Source organism: Excalfactoria chinensis, chromosome 8, assembly GCF_039878825.1.
Source record: "Excalfactoria chinensis isolate bCotChi1 chromosome 8, bCotChi1.hap2, whole genome shotgun sequence".
Taxonomy (NCBI): Eukaryota; Metazoa; Chordata; class Aves; order Galliformes; family Phasianidae; genus Excalfactoria; species Excalfactoria chinensis.
The window spans coordinates 18455089-18477777 of record NC_092832.1 but is presented as its reverse complement, the minus strand read 5'-3'; the positions used below and the strand labels follow the sequence as shown (position 1 = coordinate 18477777).

At 40.8% G+C, this 22689-nt stretch overlaps 1 protein-coding gene across 16 annotated transcripts in view; it reads right to left on the bottom strand.

Moving 5' to 3' along the window:
• Positions 1-22689, bottom strand: part of PTPRF (protein tyrosine phosphatase receptor type F) — a 342731-nt gene that overhangs the window by 260985 nt on the left and 59057 nt on the right. The window lies entirely within an intron of this gene.

Below are 22689 nucleotides of genomic sequence, written 5' to 3'. Positions count from 1 at the left end.
AAAGGCTAAAGCTTTGTTTAATGACGTGAATTCTCCATCCTGAGGAAGAAGCAGTTAGGTTCGGCACACATTCCCACCTATGACAGCGCAGGACAGCAGCCCCATCCCAATTCTGACATGACACCACCACCACAGTAACCCATCACCACGCGGATGTGGAGTGGCAGGGGTTGCCTTCACAGATCATAAGCTCAGTGCTGTGACAACAGCTGCCTCAAAGAGCCATGACCGAAAGACTGAGCCCCAGCACACTGACAGCATTCCTCCCCTCCTCCCATGTCTGACATGCTGAAGAATCCAATTCCTCCCACAGCCAAAACACTGCTCATTTTGAGCCTAGCATTTACTCCCAAATAGTTTTTACCCATTTGTTTTCATGCCAACATTGATCCCGTAGCTTAAACGGCTCTTCTCCATCCCTGCAGTTTATTTCCCTGACGATAAAACTGAATTATGCCACCTTCCTGTCAGAACTCGTTTTGCTGCCCCAGATAAAGCAAGTTTGTTGAGTTTTCTTTTGGAAGGCCCTTCCATGCTTAAGATTATCCATTGCTTTGCTTACTCCACCTCACCCTCTAACACATGGCATCACGCTGTGGCGCACTGTCACTTTGTGACTGCGTCAACTAAAAACATGTTCTCTCCAGTACTTTCAGTTGATAATCCCTTCTCATCCTACCCAGCTCTGAAAGAAGTTTGTTCCCACCAGTTCCTCCTGTGGTCCCCACCCTGCATGCCATGCTGATGGCAATATGGTCCACTTAGACAATCATCAAGAAGATCTCTAGGATCACCATGTCCAACCCCAACACGTCCACTAACCGTGTCCCTCAGTGCTACATCTCCACTTATAACCTGAGCTGACTGGGCCAACAACAGAACTCCCTCTTTCATTTTCTGGGGTTGGAGGGCTCTCTGCAGGTGCTTAGGCCGGCTGCCAGGTTGGCCAAGTGAGAACCAGCATGAAAGGACAAGCTCAGCTGGCAGCTGGCAGCCTGCCACCAGGTCGGGCTCAGCCCCACTGGAAACCTCAGCCTAGAAAGCCAGAACACAGTCACCTTTCCAAGGACTTGGATCTATTTAAAATAACCTTCACAAATAAATATATTATGCAATTTTGTGTTATGCGGAGTTGACTCCAATGACTCTGTAGTAGTGCTTACACTACTATATTTACCTCTGGCACACATTTGCCGTGCTCACTGCAGTCATTCAGGACACGTTCCTGTTTTAAACCCTGAAGTCCTACCTTGCCAATACCTATTTACAATGTTCCTCAGTATGTTTTCCCTCATTTTGACCGCATTGCCCCTCTTTCTTCTGTTTCAGCAAGCTTTCTCATCCACTAGCAGTAGCACATCTACCTGGATGCTTTCCTTTAAATGCCCCTTCCAGTCACACTCACCAAAAACCTGGCTCTGGCTGTGCTGCTGCATCACGTCTCCAGCTCACCAGGCTTTGCCCTACCAGTTCCTATCTCTCCACAAATAGTCTACATCCAGCCAACACCTCTTCCAATCTGAGATAGCTTGGGTTAGACAGCTCTGTGGGCAGAAACAATGCTTTGATTCCATTTCATCTAACACCTTGCCCACGGCCAAGACTAACATACTGAACTTAAAGAAGGAAGATAATAAAAACCTGCTCTCCCCCTTTCCCAATAGTAATGGGATGGCCATTTCAGTACTTGCTCTTTTCATTCTCTTCATCAGCTAGTCTTTGTTGCAAGAATGGCAATCACATCTGAGTGGAATCCATCCAACTGTAAGTGGTTTGTTAAATCCCAGGACACGTTATCTACAGAGAAGGATGCTTAAGCTACTTAAATGGCAACCCTTTATTAAATGCATAAAAACGCTTGAAATTTCTGTAAGCCAACAATTTATATTAATTTCCTCCCTTACATGTATCAGACTCTGCTGCTATGACACCGATTTTTATGCATTTCTTTTGTAGCCATTTTTTTTCTGGAAACCCTGTGGCATTTTCTATAGTTGTAACACACACAACTGCAGTTGTTCATGGGATACAACATGTGCTCGCTCCACTAAAGACTCCTTTACCAAAAGCTGAAGTAGATTCTGAGCTTAGATCATAGGGCCAGTTCAAATCAACTATCTCAGCTACACCATAGTGACACTACTGCTATAAAAGGGAGGGGAAATGTGCCACCAAAATCCTCTTCCACACTGCAAGTATTAATAGAAAGACAGAGAGCAAAGACTTAAGATAAGGGTAGAAAATACTTTGTCACAGCACCACTTAATGTGCACTTTACGACCCCCGGAAAACCCTACCACAATACAGCTTGCTCACGTTCAAGTGATTGCTTAAGTACTAAATTTCCTTGCTTCTACTTGGCTGATTCACATATATTTAGAATTTTACATCGATTCAGTTTTGGATTTTGTAGCTACCTTCACTAAACAGATGTTCTGCTTATGCAGAGGGCATACAAACACGAAGCATTTGCTATTTTAGATTAAACATTAACAGAAAAACTTAATCAGCAGTGACGAAAGCGGTAATGGCAGTTCACTAGAGATAAACTCCTCTATGAAGCAACACTGTTGTCTCCACCATACTCGCATTGTTAGAAGCCTGAAGTGACAGCAGAGTTGGCATACCAGCAAGACTTTAGACACTAAATGATACCCACTAAAACAAACTCGCTGCCCCCCACATTAGGGTTAAGCTCAGTGCCAGCAGTCTCCCCATGCCCAGCATCCATCAGCCCCATGCTTTGCGCCAGGTCTGGGAAGTGAAAGCACAAGTGCTGCTGCTGGTGCCTGTCAGCTTCCCAGCTTTTGCATATCAAGCCCAGAAGGGAATGCAACGTTTTATGAAACTCTGCAGAGCTGCTTTTTTTAATCTACACAACAATATTTACTGAACACACAAGAGCAGTAGCCACGAGCGTTTCACGCAGTGCTGACAACTGCAAGGAATTCCTTGCTCCTTGGTAAGCTCCCATGCTGGTTGACACAGCAAGAGGTTCTGTCAGAGGCCAAGAAAATCCACAACTTATCAAAAGAAAATGGCAAATTGAGAAAAACCTGTACGGCAAGGTTAGCTGCCTAGGCACAGTGTTAATAGAGCTCCATAAATACCTCTGTCTAACACTGACAGAGGTTAAAAACCCATTATCTTTCCCAAACGGCAGCGCGAACATATGTTCAATCAAACACCCCGCCCCACCAAGCTACAAAGTAGAGTCTGCTCTTTTCAGTGCCACAAATACAAACCACGGGGAGCATTTTAAATGAAAGCATTATGAAGATCACATTAGGCAAGTTTGATCTACTGTAAAGCACTCGCACACAACATTAAGAGGGAGAACAACCTTTAACACCTGCTTTCTCTTCAAACGTAGCATTATCTCTGTGCATGGCTTGGCTCTTAATGGGATGAAATCCCAGGCTAAATTGCATGGCTTACTCTACCAGCAAAGAATACTGTGGGACCTCGCAGCCCACTAATACTGAACTGTGGAGAGTACTCCTCCCATTCTGTGTGCTCTGCTCAGCCTGACAGGCTCTTGCCCTAGTACAAAGCACTGTGTCACAAGAGGAGATGCAACAGCTGGAAAAGGTCCCAAGCTCTGAAAGCCATCACCATAAATATTCAGATACGGAGCAATTTGTTTTCTTACCAATAGCACATTATTATTCACAAATATTAATTAGCTCCTAAATGCCACCTGTTCCTCCTCCCCTCTGCTGTGTGCACAAGGATCCCTTGCTGTCAAGACTTGCAGCCACTCCGTACTGCTCAGAGATTGAATCATGTTTCATGTCATGCAACTTCCACAGCTTGCTCAGCTGCTGGAGGAGATGCAGGGAATAATTCCCTGCCAAACCTCTCCAGAGGGTGAAACAACAGCTTTAATGGCCTCTGAAAGGATCCTGGTCCAGCCCATCTTGGAAGGAGAGGGATGACAACTACACTAGTAGTTCTCTGGAGTAGAGAACAGTTTTGAAGACCCAAACTTCAAAGATCTCACTGAGGGGAGAGTTCAAACTCAACCTCTCCTGCTGGAGAAAGAAAAGTTTCTAATGCAATTGCTCACATTCCCAGCGATCACTCACTTTTTAGACAGAATGCAGGCACAAGGAATTGCCTGTCACATCCTACAGAGTAACAAACAGCAGTATAAATAAATCTCACTCTGCCAAGAGGAAAGCTGTTACAAACCTAGGCAATTTTCTTTAGGTTTCTAGTTTTCTTTTAGGAAGTGATATCTTTGAAGGTAAAAGATACAGGTGTAGGCAGACAGCTAGTGCCAGGTACAGAAGATTCCTCCTCCCCATTAGCAACAGCAAGCCTGTTCCCTCCTCCTCCTAATTACATGCATCACCCACAACATGAGAAGTTGTGCAGCACACTGATGAAATGCAGGCATTGGCAGTACCTGTAAGACTCAAGAAGTGACACAGGTAAATGACTAATCACCATCTAGGTCTCTACATACCCAAGGCACAGAAATCATACACTTCCCACAGAGGAAGCTTATCTATTCCACATCAGATTTTCCTTAATAGCTAACACAGCATGATTTTCACTAGTCCAGAACAATCTGAATACTTCTTAACAATTTTATTATTGTTGGTGGTGGTGGTAAAGCTGATGGCACAATACTTAAGAACACCTACAGAGTAGCACAGGTGACAAACAACAAGCTTAAGGTAGAAAAATCAGAGCAGTTTTTTGCTGGAAAATTAAGTCTTGGTACTACCTGGTTCCTGTTAAATGCTGAATGAGGGAGTTGTGACCAAGGCTTGCTACAATTACTACTAGAGAAAAATGCTCTGCAATAGTCCCCACAGACAGTAATAACCCAGGATTAACAGAATGTTCTGTGAGCATGGTTAGCCTCATAATCAAGTTCCCAAGACTATAACACTCACAAATGGGAGTGCAAGTATGTAAGAACATCCAAAATCATATCCACAGTAAATGACAAACATGGAGCTGCATTTCTCAGGGACATGAATGGCAAAAGCTGAAGTTAAAATGTGCTAGAGCTATATTTAGTTCTGTGCAAATACAAATTAAGAAACTCCTTCTTCCCAGTTACTAATGCAGTGTGACAGGAAACAATTATTTGCTCAGTGTCTAATGTTACCTTTGGTGTGTATCTGGCTTGCAGAAATTTTATATTGTGTAATAAAGAACCAGCTGATATTCTGCAAATCAGTGAGAAAGCTCATTAAAGAAGATGAAGAAACATTTGATTTGCACATACTCAAGCAACACTGGTCCTAGCTATGCAGATAGAATCAATTTTGGGCTCTCTTCTGTTTTTATACCGAAGTACAAACAAAGTGAGTTTGTTTTCTGAGCTGTAAATAAATTTATTCAAGAACTCTGTGAACCATTCCAAGGAGTATCACAGCTTCTCCAAAGGGTAAAATGGAGCTGGGCAGAAGGACAGAACAATTCAAGAAAAAAAAATCTCTCTTTTATGATTTCAAGTGCCAGTTTATCTCTACAGAAAATGCAACTCTGGGTCACAAGGGAGCTCTCAGCTCAGCAATCACTTCAGACTTCAGCGTCTACAGAACACAAAAGACAACAAAATGCATGATTCAAATGAAGGGCTAGTTAGGCCATGGAGAACCAAGCTACAATTGCAGAGAGGAATCCCACGTGCTTCAGAAGTACTCAAAAGGTCTGCTCTCAAAAAATCCCAGGCATGCGGCTGAGAATAAAACCCACTCCTGCCTACTGCAGCAGGAATGTCAGCTAACAGACCAGACTTGGGAGTGTCCGAGCTGTACTGCACAGCATCACTACATGCTATGGGAAGCCAGAAAGTGTGCAATACCAAGCACCATTTGTTTTAGCACCACTGGACCAGTACTCATGAGGCCCTTCACCATGATGAGCCACATAAGCGTTTCTACAGCTGGAGGAGTTGATATTTCCCGCTTGGCTTCAGCAAATAAGACTCAACTGGAGGCACATGAAATATCTGCATCTTGGTGTGCCAGTGGATAGGTACAGGTGCCTTTGAGATGAGGGCAGATGAGCACTCAGCAACACCTGAAAGATCACCAACACCCAAGCCTTAGCCAAAACAGGACTACCAGACTGAATGTGTCACCTGCACTCCCCACACTGACAAGGGGACCCCCTGTAGGCTAATACAGGCAGTAGCTTGATGAAACAAGATATGAGTGAGGCTTCTCATGAACACATGGTAGAGATCCGTGACCAAACAGCTGAAGTCTGTCAGATTTCAGAGAGACCAGAGTGGACTTCCAGCAGTCAAGCACATGTAGGCCATAATCAACACTGCGCTGCCTAGATGCCTTCACTGGGTTATTTCTCAATGACTATTTCTTTGGTTGTTTCCTCAAGAGAGGATGTATAGCAAAACAAAATTCTGCCTTGGAGCAAGATGAACAATATCTCTTGAAAAGACTCATTTTCAATAGAAATTTCATTTCTCACCATACTCCACTCCCCCAAAGACTCATCCAATTACCATCTTCATTATAGTGCTAAAATAATCAGAAGATAAATTAGGAACCACCCTTCTAATCAAGGCTGCCACATTGCACCTCTGCTTCCCCCTCCACAAAGACTGAGCTTTTAAACAAACACAATGTGAATGAAGTCTCTCTCCAAGAGCTTAACTGAGGTTTAAGGAACAAGGAGGCGAGGCTGACAGGCATACAAATTGCTATTAGCTCATGAGTAATCAAAGGGATAAAGATATATATGTTTTAGGAATTAAGAGTATCTAATTATTATGAATTAGGATTAGAGTTATTCTTTTTAAGAAGAAAAATTACCACACATCAGCCTAATGTGTCTTTATTGCCCTTATAATAGCTAGTGCTGGGGACAGGGTGCTTGAGCAATGTCTCTCAAGCCTCATCCATTGCATCCCTGCCTCGACAGCCACCCCTACCCCAGAATTTGCCAAGCACAAAGCAAAGGGAATATTTCATTCTAAAGAGAAGATCTCAAGATACGTGCTCTACACATTTTATAAACACATGCTAACAGTGTTGTCTGAGAAAAATCTGTGCTGATACTCAACTAGCTTGGTAAAGGAGTAAAGGAGCAGAACATGCTTACAAAGGATGAATAGGAAGGAGCACTCAGAGCCCTGTTCAGTGGTTCCATAACTCCTCTTCTGCAAAATATGAACTGCACATTAAGTAGACTCTTATACAGAACTGACTAAAGGAGTCTATAGGACCAAGAAGTTTCCTAGAATACAGCCCAGATCACTACCAAGCCAACACAAGAGGAGTAAAACTCATCTAAAAGTATAGAAGCAACTCTGAGATAACAAAACGTCCAAACAGCTACACTCTGGAACCTGTAGGAGTACCACCAGTACACAAAAGAGACCATGAAGTCAGGACTAGGATTGCCCTGCTGAGGGCTCCCAGCCTTTTTGTTTACCACCAGAATTGTGCTGTCCTATGGAGTAACAGGAGAAAAAAAGAAAGAAAAAGGGCTTTTATGTTATGAGAATTAGATGTTATAAAATTAACATGAAAAGGACAGTTTTGTTTTTCTCTTCAACCCACTGCAATTTGTTGTATCACACTCTCCCACAACAGGATAATATCCAAGTAGCTATAGTGCTAAAATCTTGCTACAGCATAAATCCAAGACAAGCAATAAACAGCGTGAAAGAAAATTTCAGAAGAACTATTAGATTAGGTTCACATTAGCATTGCCTGAAACGTGTCCTCCATTACACCAAGGAGCTGATGTTTATCTGTCTCTCTACAAGGCTTTTGACACAAAGCCTAAAGAACCATACGAATGCATTAACGCTGGAGAATTAGTGGCAACTTTTGAACTGATAAACAATTACCACAAGCAAATCCTCATCCTAAATATGATCAAGCTTTGCTGACACCTCTACGAAACCTATTTTGTTCTTTAAAAAGCTGGGGGGGGGGGGGGGGGGAAAGAGTGAAATAATCTACGTGAACCTGAAAGGCTTTGCTTTCAGTCGCAGCAATGCTACACCACCACAAAGAAGAGATGGAATGATGAGGTACTTATGGAAGGGGAAATATCCAAGCTCTGCCAAGTGACTAAAGGTAAGCCGATGTTTAAAAACAAAATGCTCAGGTGTTTAAATCACACATCCATTAACATACAGCATCTATTGTAGACGCATATTAAACAGAGATGGATATACTCACAGAATCTAGGCAAGCACATTTTTAAGCAAAGAAACAGCTTTCTCCACTTCTATATCAGAATTATCATGAATTATAATCCCCGATGAGTGATTTGCTATAACAGAAACTGTTAAAATAAAGAGGACTTTCAAAGGTTATTTACCACACAAACGCTCCCTGTTTTGCTTAGGATATGTTTTGGCTTATTTTCTTGTCTCAGAGCTGCCTCTATTTTTTTTTTAATATGTGAATAAAGCAGCAAAAAATATATTCATAATAGTAAAATAAATGCATTGCATATCCACATTGCTCTGTATCTCTGCTTTTATAACATCCCACACTGAAATATTTGCCTTCTGAAAACTGCATGCGAAACAAAATATAACCAACACACTACAACACATTTCCATTTTAATTATGAAAGCTTTTTGACCAAGTAATAACAAATAGTGCAAGAACCACAATGACCAGATTTGGGTGGTCAAATCTGACTTTTCGTAATCACAACTTTAAGAAAAGGGCATTTCTTGCAGTCTCAGAATGTATTTATACAACAGACACAGAACAAAAAAAAACACACACACAAATTTGTCTTTCCACATTGTTGAAAGTTTTTCCTCGAGAAGCAGAATGAACATTTACTTTCCCAGTATCCAAACATAGAGTTAAACCTAATTTTATTAGGAAAGGACTTTATGTTTCTAAAATATTGAAACATATACTTATCTAAAAACATATATTCATTGCCTCCAAGAGAGCCCAATCACCCAGCCAGCCATCTGAAAGTAACGCCCTGAACCAACTCTGAATGGTCATTGACCTTTCGGCTGACACAGTAACAGCGTTTTTCCTAATTTCAGCTTATTCAGTTAACTCAATTCAATGATTTGATTTGCTCAAAATAAGAAATCAATTAAGACATTACATAGCATGAAGACTCGTTTTCATTTTCCAGTCTAAGAGCAAGCAGTAAGAGCAAGAGGGTGAAATCTACTCTTTAGGATAACTTCAAGGGCCACAGCCATTTCTCAGTCACTGTCCAAGTGAATACCATAGCTGTTTTTATAACCTTGAAAGCATCACTAGGAGTGAAATGCAGCAAGTTTGCCATTGATATCAGTATCTAGTACATTTAAGAGAAACTCAGGTAACCATTTAATTTCATTTCATATATTGAAACTGAATTCTAATTTCGAACCATAAGAATTTGACATCAGCCCAACAGCTTTCAGCACTCAAAGCACGTTAAGCAAACATTTTACTCCCAAAACTATGAGCATGAAGTATTTGAATGCTTACTTGGCATATTTAGACAATCCTCACATATGCTTATAATGCAGATCGGTTGACAAAAGGTGTTACCTTACTGTAAAAGCTGTACTTAGCAGGAAATCAAGGCAATCTAATAATTACTAAACTACTAATAAACCTCTCCTTTGAGAAAAGTAACAAAGCAAGATTAAAGTGACTGATTTACATCAAAGTTCCTGCTCAATTATTATTTAAATCATTATTTAAATCATGCTTTAGAGAATGAGATATTTACAAAGTATTTCAAAGTAGCGAAGAAGAAGAAGACAGGAGAGTAGGAAGTCTTAATGAACTCTGGCAATGGTCTCTATTTTTAGCCCAGAGTTTTGGGATCTCCTCAGCCACAATTCGCCATGGTTATGGCAGACAAATTCCTGGAGGTCCTACAGCTGCACTATTGATTTTGTAACCGACACTCTTCAATTTCAAAATATTCAGGTGGGTAAAGCTAAGAACTTTCACACTGTATATATTGAACCCTTCCCTCTCTCAGCACTGCCATCACAATGCTGCACAATGACACTGACACGCTGGAGTCAAAACATTTCAGCATTCAAGCACAACTTGCCAGTGCTTCTCTACCACTAAGGAGGAAAGGGTGAGAAGATGCTCTCTTATTCATCAGTAAAGAACCATTCATCTTCTACCAGATGCTGAGTTTGACTGAGGAACAAACCCAACAGGCGATGTTTTCCACATGTAACTGACTTCTTTAAACCGAATCACTTTCCTAGTTAACCACCAGAAATTGATTCCATTTAGAAAAGTCACAAAATCACGGTTGTATCAGTTAAACTGAAGTGGCAAGGAAAAACGAGTTATTTTATAGTTACCTGGGAGCTGGAAAGGCTCAAAGGTACTCAGCTGCATGTCAGCGTACCCCAGACCTCCCTACAGACCACGATCCTGCTCAATGAATGAAGCTGCTCCTGCTCAACCCTACACCACCAACAACTAACAGCACTCCTGAGCCACTGAATGAGCCAAACATCCCAGAGCTCTGAGAGACTTCTGCCGATGAGGGGAGTAAGAAGGGAGGACAACCTCGTATCTCAGTAACGGTATTTTTCCTTTATTACAAGAATTAAAGAATTACAAGAAATGCACAAAGTTAATGCAGACAAATGATTTTATTATTATTTTTTCTTTTTATCTTGCTAGTATTTTAATTAAAACCTTTTGTCATGTCTGCTGAGCAAGTTCAAAGTGTTGCAATGCAGCAGCGATGGGAATGCAGAAGTCTTGTTCTGCTCGGGGAAAAAAAAAAATGTTTTCAACTTTTACCAAATCAGTGGCTGTAATTACTACAAGAATAAATCAAATTTATAGCAGGCAAACACAAGGCATAATCCTTTTTTTTTTGTGCGTGTGGCCATAAGTTTGTTTTTGTTGCACTGTGATAAAGTTTTGCATTTTCTACAAGTCAGACGGACTATTTTGATAATATTCTTTACATTTCCTCCTTATTAATGAGATGAAAAATTTGCTATTAAGATATGCAAGTCATCTCAATACATCTTGCTGCTGGATAAGCTTCAACAAAATCTTAAAGCCCTTTTTTTCCCTAACCACATTAACACAATAATTGCATAGACAAAACTCTTACTTCAGTATTAGACGACGTCCTGTTCTTGCAAAATATCAAGAGGTGGAATTCAACAACTGACGACAACCCAGCTCATATTGTTCAGCATGCAGCAACAGGGGAGACAAAAGCACTTTTAATTTTCATTATTTTCAAAGACCTTTTTTATTTTAATGGAACATGAGACAAAACTGTTGTGCTTTTTTTTCCTTTTTTAAATCATGCCAAAGAGTACACCTGCTATTTAAAAGTACTTTCACATCTCCTCTTTCCCTACTAACCTTTTGTGAAGAACAATTTCTGATTGCTAGGCTATTTTTCATTTGCCTATCTCTATTCATAAAGAATGAACTATGTAAAATGGCAGATTTGAGAGACTGTTAAATAACCTGAATAGCTTACGTACATAAAAGCGATTACGGCTCTGCAAAACCTAAGAGAAACGTTATCAAAACACGCGCTCGCTTCGGTGCTGCTACCAGCAGAGCAGGCTATGCTCTCACTGGCATCCAACCACATCACAAACCCAAGTGATTTGTTCTTTGGATGAACGTCAGTTTTGAGAAGTAAATACGCATGTGCACACACGCACATTTGAGTATACATGCACACAACGGTCTCCCATAATCCAATAAACCTGAAAGGTCCTACCTGAGAAAGCATTTTTATGAGCCCACATAGCTCATAGCAGCGCAGTTTGGACCAAGCAAATGAAGAAATCTCCACTTAAATAATCCAGCTTCCCCTTGTCTTGGTGTGGACGATCATCATGGAAGCACAAAGGGAAGACCCGGCTGGGGGGGGCTGTCACCTGGGGGGCTCCAAGCAGCAGCAGGAAGGGCGGCTCTGGAAATGCCTCTGCCAGACCGCTGCAGGAAGACCTTTATCAGCTAGTGACTATAAATTTATTTTCTGCAAAGGAACCTTCTGGCATAATGTGCGCGGGAAGGACATAAAAAGCAATCTGTCTGCCAATGAAACTAGAAAGCAAATGTGAAGGCGGGAGAGGCAACATATTTTGTTGAAATATGTAGGTACACCGCTTCGATCACACGTGCGCCACTACCTGACACCCAAGGGTGAAATGCTCTGATCTCTGCTGACAACGTTTACACTGAGGAAACCTTCACTATTTCACTCAATGCTTCTAAAATGCCTGTCGTTTTCCCTATAGTAACAGGTTTGGCTGTGGGGTCTCAGCAGCCATGGGAGCAGGCCGTGGGACCTCACAGCGCTCCAGAGAGCGGCAAACAGCTGTGAAAACTGAATTAACACAGAACTAAATAACACCTTTCCACAGGAAGAATCGCAGTGCCCAGGACCACTGGCAGGGTGAGAGGCCAAAAGCAGTCTCACTGCTCACCAAAACGCAGCAGAAATGCAGCTCTGCAGTAGGAGGCAGGGAGATTCTGCTTGCAAACAGCTTTAAGAAAAAAAACAAAAACAAATCACCCAGAAACCAGTTTAGGGATTTGGCTTTTTCCTTTCTGCTCATCTTTGTTTGATAATTTGTGTAACCTGTAATATTAAAAAGCATGCAAAACAGCAACCATGTCTTTTATAAACAGTTTAAGAAGTAACAAAATAACCGTCACCCTCTAATCTAATAAAGCTGTTAAACAAAAATAGCAATATTCCATCAAACAGGCATGCAGAACCCTTGTGCAAGTTAAACAGCCGCAAACACTTTAAAAAAGAAAACCCAACTAGGACTTCTGAGCACAATACAGCTCCATTGTTTGAAGCAATATTGGAATATAATTAGCTAAATATTTTAAAATACAAATACGAAGATGAAGTAATGAAGGACACCATGGGATCTAAAAGGGCAATGGATCTAAAGGCACACTTAAATATTTAAACCAATTTTTGTCCTGAAGGCACAGAACCTAAAGGGCAATGGATCTAATGATACAGCTTTAAATATTTAAGCCAATTTTCCCCCTTGGATTTTTATCATCCCGTTAACACAAGTTTATACGTTTTGTATAATAAGTTTGTGCACTATGAAGATTAAACAATTAAAAATCATTGTTTTTTTTTTAAATAAAAAAACACACAGCGTTTGCTCAAGCCTCTGGGTGTATTTATATTAATTAAATACAACAAAACAAAACGAAAGCTTTTGCATTGTTTGAAAGGAGACCACTCGCTATTTTGCTCAATGCACTGCAACAGAGATCTGTAGGCTGCATCCCCAGAGTACCAGAGCCAGAGACAATAGCTGTGCCAACAGCTATTTGCCTACACTGTGAAGGGAAGCATTCAACGACAACCAAACAGCAGTTGAATATTTGGATTGTGTTTGCACAAAGCACTGCTGAACAGGGTGCATTCCTCAGTGCCCAGGGCAGCACCTCCTACCCAATGGAGCACACACTCCCTCTCACTTTGCTCAGGCTGGGTGCTTCTCTGTCACCACTTGAAAACCTACAGAGGGCAGCTGCTTTTATTGCACAGAAGATGAATGTTAACACATTATGGTCCAACACCCCATCGAAACTCCAACCACAACCACCCAGGTAGCCACATGCACGGGGCACCAGCAGGTTGGCAAAGCACAACTCCCCTTAACCACAACTGTTAACTGGCTTGTGTATGAGCCTATTGATCTCACAGTTCATTCATCAGTTTACTTTTTCTTTTTTTTCCTTTAAATACTTTTTTTTTTTGTAAGAATACAGTCAATACTGTGATCACACCAGCTTACTTAGATGGGGTCAATCTCTATTTTGATCTGAGTGTGATCTCCACACTCTGCATTCACATTTGATTACTACTTACACCTACAATCAGAACAGCATAGTTCAAAACACCAGAAAGTAAACAGGGAGGCTTACAGGGCTTCCTGCCAGCACCTATCCAGATAAGTATATCCTCAATATTTATGCCTTTTCACTGCAACCGATTTCTTTTGTAACAAAAGGCTGCTTTTGAGGTAAACTCCTTTGGCTGCATAAGGGCAGCAGACTTCAACACAACCTGAAGAGCATCTTGGAGCATGTTTTCTAAAATCCTGCATAAACATGAAGGAACTGTACATGTAGGGAAGAAAACAGGACTTCAGGTCTTCCAGCCCACTGCTCCAACAATGCACAGATTCAATAGAGACAAATGCATAGAAGACTCCAGATATGTGCTATTGCTTCGAAATGTTATTTCATAATAGTAATAATTACACTCAATATGGAAAAAAAAGGACCATGATCTACAGCACAGCAGTACTTGACAGATTTTTTTAATAGCCTCACTGATGACAAGTTTTTCAAGCTTGCTATTTTATCCAAAAGGCAAATACAAGTTCAAAATAAATTGCAACGCAGTATTTTTAGGAAACCTATTTCAGTTGATGTACATAGTACTAGTTATTGAATACAGGCAACATTTAACAACAATAGTAGCAAATAAACCATTTCAGAACATACAAGCTGCCCTGCACTTTGGGGAAATAACCTGTAAGCAGTCTACTCAGTGGAGACTGTAGCATTCCCAAATTGATATTTTTTTCCACCCCCTCAAACTTTAAAACAAGCTTTTAGGCCCCCAACTCTTGATCCAAAGAAAGCCTGAACCAACTAACACACAGGAGTCATTAATCAGTGCACTATGGGAGGTTGCAGAACACCCCTTGCTTGCGGATCACCACCCCATCCTCAGCTTACATCCATAGAGTCATAGAATGGTTTGGGTTGGAAGGGACTCAAAGCCCCATCCAGCCTGGCTTTGAATGCTTCCAAGGAGGGGGCATTCATGAGCTTTCTGTGCAACCTGTTTCGGTGTTTCACCACTCTCACAGTAAAGCATTTTTTCCTACTATCTAGTCTAAAATCTACCCTTTTGCAGTTTACTTTCAGTGACACCCCTTATTGTAGACAAACCACAGAACTTTGTGGTGCATGCACTCCACATGCAAAAATCCCAAAGTACGCTGCAAATCCCGCACACCTGGACAGTGCTCCTTGCTCAACAGGAGCAACAGAGCAGCAATGAGTGATAATACCAACCTTTACAACATAACATTAACGTAAGAAAATCTGAAAACCCACCAAGGGCAGCCAGTACTGAGCACAGAGATGTCACAAGATCCCTCTTATCAAATGCAGTCCATCAAAGTTTCACCGCTGAAACTCGTGTCATTTTTCCCCTCCTTCAGATACTTAAGTGTCACATTTGTTTTAATTCTATTTCTTTTCTGCTAACAAAAAGACCTTCTAGATATTAAGTTTCAGTATCAATTTCATGCTTTCATATTAGTTTCACCTAATTTTCAGACGACTAGCAACCAATTGCAGAAACTGGGAGAAATAATTTCTCATAGTGAACTCCTTATGAAAAAGGCAATATATCAACACAAGAGCCCAAACCAGGCACAGCGCAAGGCCCAAAGCAGCGCTCTCAGCCCTCAACCTCTCTCAGTAGATTTTGTCAGATCACTTTCAACTACTCACAAGCGCTGCCAGTAATTTTTTTTGATGGCCAACGAAGGAGCAATTACAGAGTAGCACCAAGACACAGTTCACATTCTGGGAGGATTTCACCCGGAAACTTGCTGCTGATGTTCACGCTGAAGATCACCCAGGGCTCTATTACTTCTTGCTTTTCCAATAATAGCCAGAATTTTGCACTGGCTATTGAAACAAAAAAAAATAAATCAAGTTTTAACAATCCAGTTTCCCAAAATTTGATTCATTTTAATTGTAATTATGTATAAACCCATGCTGAACTATTCAGCTATCTACCTGGTTGATTTTATAGCTGTATTCAGACTCCACGTGAATCACATTTAGAAAATTATATATATTACATAAATATGGTATGACATTCCATCAACTTATCTTTTAATATGTAATTCTACCCTTAAATAAAAGTGAAGATGGTTTCTGCAGGCTCTTGTAGGAAATTCATACCTGAGATAGAAGTCTAAAAAGTGTCAGAAACATCCCCAGCCACCACAGGAGTTTCCAAGCCAGGTAATCCCTCACCTTCCCACACAACAGCCCATCTGCTCCTAAATACCCTCCTCTTCCCAGACTCTATTTTGGGGCCATCAGTCCTATCATACGACTCCTGCTCAAAGATCACACATTTATTGCACTATTTCATGGCCGCTTATTGTCATTCAACTCACTTTCGCTTATGCCCACATTTCAAGGAGAAGGAAGAGGGAGCTGAAAATAACTAATCCAGAAACACCACCAGCATGGGCAGAAAATGCAACACAACCAAACTCACTCCCAGGTGCGCCTTGATGCACACGAAGGCCAGAAAAGACCAGAGCTCTCCTGTAGCACAGCCCTCCCCCAAATTCATCTCAGAAAGCCTACCTCAAAAACAACCAACCCCCATTTCTAAAAAGCCACTCCATTTTAAACATATTCAAGTACAGCAGAAACCAGGAGGCACAGGGAAGCTTTGATCTCAACCCTGGCATCTCCCGCAACAATACAAGTCAGCCTCTTCTCTCCAAACCAATTAGGCTCACTGTAATGACAGTTAGCACTGCAAGAACAAATCGTGTTTCAGTAGCACCGTCCATTTTACAGAGCTTTAAACTAAGTTTCTCATAAAAATTCAGCTTTTGCTATCCCTTAATCAGTCACCTGTTTACGATTTCACATAATCCTACACAATATAACAGTTTGTCAAAGAGTAATTTCTGAGGTAACTTTGAGGTAGGAAATTCCAGTACAAATCAGGTGATGACCCACAGCCTCCTACAGTGTGTTTTTAGGCCTTTAATTATTTCAACCAGTTCAGTTAACCCTAACCCTCTATTTCTCTTCCATTTCTGGTCAGACGGTTTCCTCAGTCGAAAAATTTAATTCCTGATAAGGCAACCTTTCACCCGACAGAAAATGGACTTTGACTAAGGGCAACCGGCTGCCGCAGCAGAGGTTGTTCAATTCTGTTCAGATTTTTCTTCCTTGTACTCATAATCGCTGCGACATCAGAGGACACAGAAACGAATTAAAGTGCAGAAAAGCCTGATGTGCCCCGATTCCACAGGTGCTCAGCAGCACGCTCAGCTTGGCATCTGCCAAAGATCAAAGCGAGGAAGCTCCAACTGCTGCAGCTAAACAGTGAGGCTCTCATGTAAGACACATTCGCTACAATGACGACGTAGCATCCTATTAACACGGCTTATGGACAGCTGTAAGTTTCCAGCATTACAACACTTTATGATGTTAAATAACGTGTCATATGTTGCGCTGATATTTTATTGTACATTTTTCCACTTTAGAGACTTTCATGGAGCCTATTTGAATTGCACACAGCCACATATTACCCGCAGCTGACAAGTTATTAAAAATTACATTATCTGATCAACTGAGAAGCAGGATGCAATAGTACAACTGAATACCACTTTTTAACACATGCCTGAAAAGGAATGCTGCAGACCAATTTTTAAGTACTTACAATGTAAAAGTTAATTTTCTTTTCAAATGAAGCACTTGTGCTTTTATAGCATTTGGTTGTCCACTATTGTATATTCTGCATATAGAACCACACTGTGAAGAACCATACTACAGTGTAAAAACTGCCACTGGAAATACTGGAAGGATCTTGCTTTCTTGCAACTAAAATCCCCAAATAAATGTATTAGCGTGCCCATTGATTAATTATATTCTGATAATAAGAGCTTGGTTAAGACAGATAAACCACAAAGCAAGCACTAAAACTAATGGCTGTCAGCTCCCAACTTGTTTAAGCTTGACTGTATATCACTAAGCTCAAACAGAATGTAAACTGCTGCCCTATAACAGTTTAGATCATATGTTAGCAATCTTTCAAGCACAGTTATTTGTATTTTAATATTGCTTAAAGGCCCTAAACCAAGATCATACTCCACGATCCTGGATTCTCCACCATATAGTTCCTGTTTTTAAGAATGATTTAATGATTTAGTATAGACAAAATGCAACAAAGATACACAACAAGCAATCAAGAGAAGAGTGGGAAATCATCAACTTAGAAGTACAGCTAGTTCTCTAACTACTGAAAAATCCCTTCAGACAGGGAGCAAATGAAGACAAATGGTAGTATTTATCATGGGAGTCCTTTTAAGGAACAAATAGTTTGGTATTAAGCAGAAGTAACTACTAGTTAAGGTTTGGGTTTGGAAGCACTGTACTATGCGTATGCAACATACAATCTTTGGAATTATCAATTTGAGGCACAGGAAAGAGAAGTTATCTACATTCTTGTCAATTTCTAAAAACTGAAAAGGAGTCATTGCAAGTGATTGGGAAACAAGAACTGATAACCCTGCAGAGTCCTCCTGGACTGTTCAGCTATCCTTATGTTACAAAAGCACAAAGGTCACTAGATACAGATGGTTAATGTCCATCCCGGCCCAGGAAGGACAAATTTTAACCACCCATTTTCACTGCAAGGTCAACCAAGGCTTCCAGTTATCTTAGCAAAAGGCTGTTTGCCTCTTTACCAAGGCAACCTCAGGAATTGCGTGCTTCTGTGAATGCTCATCTTATTGCTCCTTCAATTAACAGATTTAATTCACGATACTCACTTGCTTCTTATCATCATCAACCATCCTGACCATTCTGTGAGCTGAGTTAGAGATTCCTCTGCACTATGGTAACGCTGGGACAAAACACCTTCCATTTCGGATGCTACTTCAGTAGAACTTGTGTAACACATACTGAATTTCATACGCTCAGCGCAAATAAGGCATTCGGCAATATATACCTAATAAAACTTGCAACACGCAAAACACACAACTTGATCCACACTGAAAAAATAAACAAACTGAATCACAAGTTCAAGCAGTTTTCTATGATCACATTCATCTTCTTGAAAGCCACGCTCCACTGTGACTGATTTGTCCTTCCTGTGTAAAACAGGTTCTGTTTAAGGGCCAGTAATGGCATTTGCCACATGTCACGATGGGGGATGGAGGGAACCAAAACCCATAAATCCAAGCTGAAAGCTTGTTCAAGGTTGACTCTGCAGCATAGAACCTTTGTCTCCAGGAGAAAGAAGGTCACTGCCAAATGAAAACAACCACCAGTGACAACAAACCTTGACACTACAAGATCACAGGTGGAGAAACAAAACCCACCATTTACTAAATAACCACTGAGGCTTGTGGCTGTAAAGACTATGCGCTGATTACAAACTCTGCCCTCATATTTTTAACTGAATGTTCAATCCTGCAAAACACATCATTTATAATACACTGAACCCAAGTCTCTAAGCAAAATATATGTACTATGGAACACAGCCAAATACTACTGATTATCCCACTGTCTCAAAAGCCTGCTGGCAAGGTATGCTTTGCTACAGAATAATCCTAAATTACAAAATCTTCATTCTTTATGAAAATAAAGTAACCTGTTATCTCTCGCTCATCTGAAGTTACCAAATATTTACTTAACTGGTGACAGAGAAGCAGACCTTCTTGAGGTCCTTTATTCCCACTGAGTGGTCGTGAATATGAATATGCATAGTGGTACAAAAGCATAAAAAAATAGGAAGATAGATAACATACCAAAACGTTACTATCAATATTTGAATAATGAGGCAGCCTTATCTTAATCAGTACATCAATTTATTCACATAGGGTGACAAGAATACATTACAGCTATTCTGAAGTTGGGCCATTAGATTGCTTAGACAACCTGATAACTACTGCTGCTGGCAATTAGGAACGCGTTTTCACTGGAGGCATTCTGTACATCCCCACTTCAGAAGTGCAATCTGCAGGATGTTAACTTAGCAAGGAACATCCTGAGAACCACTTCTCTGTCATGTAAGCTCGCTGCTTCCAACTAATTAAACCTGTAGTTCATATTCTTCAGAATAAGTTGATGTCCTTCTGCCAGTTCAGCACTTTCACTAGTATAAGAAAGGTAGTTTTTAAGCAGCCAAGCTATGCAACATGATATCAACTGTAAATGTCCTGTATTCCCAAGTAATTTCAAATTACTTGTAGCACATTTGGACTGAAGTATTGTTACTTCAGACCTCTGCAACATGCGTGATTTCATACAGACACGCATGTATGCACATGCAAGAAAGGCAAATTTACTCAGCTGTTTTAGCGTTAAGGGAAGACTTTCTCTTACAAAACTGTGAGAGCTATCTGGAATGCAGATCCTAATCACAAGGGAAAAACTTGCTGAAAGAAGGAATCCACACCTAGCTGCATACCAAGTTGTTCCACAAAGATCAGGGGGCGCAAGCAACGAGCTCAAAAGAAACGGCAAAAATAAAAAAGGACTGAGAGGGTAGAAAATAAGCAGAATAAGAACAAAGCAACAATTGCCGAAGTTTCACTTCCTACTGCATTATGAAAATTGGGTGGAAAAGGTTCTCAGACCTTCTCGAACAAACAGGAGGGCAATAGGGCTGCTGAATGCATGGATGAGTTTCTAAAAACTAAGTGGATCATTTGCTTCAGTCTTCATCAAGGGTGGGGATACAGAACCAGCTACAACCAAAGAGGAAACAGCTCTAAAACACTCAGTGCGCTACAGACCAAGGACCCAGAAAACTCCCTTCAAAAATTCTCATGGGGTGAGATCACTTCAGATCTGATTGCAAAAATATCAAGTCAGACTGGTACCAGAGGATTACAGAATAGCAAATGCAAATGTCTGTTTAAAGAAAGGGAAAAACTAATTTTCTTATCTAAATGTTGACTGATTTGATCTCTGGAGTAATGAAGTGTTTTAAAACATTTCAAAAGATGGGTAATTAGAGACCTGAAAGAAAGTGGAAGAAGTTGGATAAAGCACAGCATGGGTCAGCCAGCATTAACTGGTGCCACATTTTCCCAGTATGGTTTTCAAATAAAGCACAAGGTTTCTCCAAGCAACATGTGGAAGATCTGCTTTATATAGCTATTAGAAAGCATGACTGAACTCACTTAAGAAATGACAAAGATATAGGGTTGTATTATTATTTAATATTTCCCCACAACATAAGAATGTATGCAAAAGGACTTAAGCCAAAAAGCTAAGCAAAGGGGAGACGAGAGGCTGTAGTGGTTACTAATGGATTTTTTTCTTTCCAAGAGTTTGTCTTGAGACATTCGATGAGAAGTTTCTAAACAGGAGGATGAGGTTAGCACAAACATAAATCAGGTACAAGCGATCCCTGAGCACATTTAGGGCAGAAAATTGAAGATTTCTTACCATGGGAGGAGAACAGTTTGCCCATTCGGCAAGTAACAGCCACAAAAATGATTCTGTAAAGTGGTACTTGATTAGATTACCAGGAGGGCTCTGATACAATTGCCTGCGATAGCAACTGACTAAATGCAACGTGTGTGCTAATATCAAGGGGGAAAAGCAGACAAAAATTTGAAGAGGCATTAGCATAGCTTTTCTTTTTAAAAGCAAATTCTTCAGCATTTACCTGAGTGAAAGAAGACTGGAACCAGAACACACAGCTAGCACAGAAGGCAGGCAGCGGGCGGGCAGGGAGACCTCACTGTATTCTCCTTTCTTCATAAAACAGCCCTGAAGCTGCTGTTCAGACACTGCCTTCATTTTAAAGACAGTTCACAGAAGGAAGAAATGGAGCAGGGTGAAACAAAGGGCAAGAGGGGATTTGTTTCTTTCTTTAAAGGCAAAAACAGACCATTGGTGTCACCCAATACCTTCTGAAAACCTAAAAGGTCAGAAGTATTTCTAAACTCCCTGGTAAACACACTCAAAATACTTCAGCTAAAAATCTGGCTCCTGATGTAGCCCTCACCAAGATTTCCCCACCTCAGCTTTAACTGTGAGTGTTCCGGTAACATGAAGATGAGGACACAAGGAATGATGAATTTTACTTCACAGCTAAATTATTTCTTTCATTTACAAACAAAATTTTAGGTCCAATGGAGACACCTCTCTCAGATGAACCTAACAGCAGAGGGCAGGCACTCCAGCAGAGACTGGACCGGAAAGCTGACCTGTAGGGTCACATCTCCTCACTCGTGTCCTTTAAAGACTTGTAGACAGCACAACCAATAACTCCTTGGCACAAGTGAGCTCATATACCAAAACAGGAACCACCAGAGCAGCCAGGATGCTCTATTTTGCACTTGTAGATTCCCATGAACTCACTGCTTTCCAAACTGACTTTTTGTTTGTTGCTTCCATTTATGAAGACAATAAACCTACAGTCATCCCGCTAGTAAAACACAGTTTATTTAGCCCCTACAAGCCTCCACAACTCACAACAGGAATTAAAATGGATCAAAAAGACTTAGAGAGGACTAAAATCCAGTTTGCACAGTCACACTTAAAAAGAGCAGGAAGATGGCTTCCTGCAGGTGTACCTACCTCTGCAGCAGCCCAAACCACACCTGGTAAAGCGCCTTGGGCAAGCCAGAGGCACACCTCGCACTTAGAGCTGAAGAAAAGGTGCATGAGCGAGCAGAACAACATTAAGAGTCTGCTAGAGTGCGAAGAACAGACTGCCAGCCCTCACACAAGCAAACCTATACTCTAAAGAAATGAGAGCTGCTTAAAAATATCCTATGCTCCGTACCTGTTACTGTTTGTAATCATATCATTATGCTTTTGTTGGTTGCTTTGCTGTGCTGCATTTGATTTATTTTAAGGCAGGAAAAAAAGGAAAAAAGAATAATTCTAGCAGCAGATTCCAGAAATTAACTGA